The sequence below is a fragment of the Crocuta crocuta genome, unplaced genomic scaffold, assembly GCF_008692635.1.
Source record: "Crocuta crocuta isolate KB4526 unplaced genomic scaffold, BGI_CrCroc_1.0 scaffold811, whole genome shotgun sequence".
Lineage (NCBI taxonomy): Eukaryota > Metazoa > Chordata > Mammalia > Carnivora > Hyaenidae > Crocuta > Crocuta crocuta.
The window spans coordinates 227,043-228,210 of NW_027530352.1; the positions used below are offsets into that span (position 1 = coordinate 227,043).

The 1,168-nt window shown below is 46.5% G+C and overlaps 1 non-coding gene across 1 annotated transcript; it reads right to left on the bottom strand.

Annotated features, from left to right (window-relative positions):
- Positions 1–187: 187 nt before the first annotated feature.
- On the bottom strand, positions 188–260 carry TRNAM-CAU (transfer RNA methionine (anticodon CAU)). The gene has a single exon. It is a non-coding gene; the product is annotated as a tRNA-Met (tRNA).
- Positions 261–1,168: the final 908 nt, after the last annotated feature.

The following is a 1,168-nucleotide window of genomic DNA, read 5'->3' on the forward strand; positions in this document are numbered from 1 at the left end:
GCAGCCGCGGTGCGCGGGTCGGACGGAGGGGGACCCCGGCGCTGGCCGTGCGAAAGCTCCGCATGTCAAGTGGCGCCACCCTGTGGATTCAGGACGGGAGACGCTATGTCCCAGCTCTCCCGTGTGCTCCATCACCTCGTCTCTAAAACAGATAAATTTAGGTTGTCACCTTCCGGATGAAAACACTTGCCTTCTCTGAGGCTCGAACTCAGGACCTTCAGATTATGAGACTGACGCGCTGCCCGCTGCGCTAAGAAGGCGACGGTCTCTCCTCTTGTTAGATTTTAAAGGAATCCTCTGATTCCTGGAAACCATGAGGCGCCCACTGAACGGGCGTGTTTGACCTTTGACCCGTATTTTCCGTCTTAGGTTCTATTGATCTAGTCCCTCTTTCTCTCCGAGACATAACTGTCCACAATCTCTTCTGTTGGGAATAGTGGACTCACTAAACAGTAGTTGGATATCTCGCAAATATCTCCATAGTCTCCACTTTTCTGTCAATTTAAATCTGCATTTCCACCTGTGTCACCTGAGATATTCCCCCTCGAAATACCGCAAGTTGATATTATAAGTCTCCATGTTTTCTCCACCTCCAGGCAACCAAAAATTCTATCAAAGAGCTTGCTCATATGAGGATGCCTGGCTGGCTCAGTGGGTAGAGCAGCAGACTCTTAATCTCGAGCTCATGAACTTGAGACCACATTGGGGGGGGGGGGGGGGTAGTTGTACTTCTAAAAGCTTATTCACATAATTTCATTTAGTCCATTTTAATTTTTTTGCCATAAATCTGTATATCATTATCCCCATTTTGCTGATAAAACTCAGGCTCCGCAGAATTAAACCCACAGCTGCTAAGTGGCAAAGCCAGATGACGAAAGCAGATTCTGCTAATTCCAAAAAGCATGCTTTCTCCATTGTAGACCATGTTCTCTTCACCATCCTTCCCCATTTTACCACATTTACTCAATTAAGCAAATATTTATACAATCATGGATTCTCCAATCCATTCAACAAACATTAATTCATAACCCGCCACAGGCTTGGCATGTGGGTTCAAAACTTCCAGAGCAACTTTGGCCCTTTGTCCCTCAAATCAGATAACTTCAGATCGTCCGTCTCAAAGAGTGGTGAACAGATCCAGGGGGTTCCTGAGACATTTTCAAGGTAT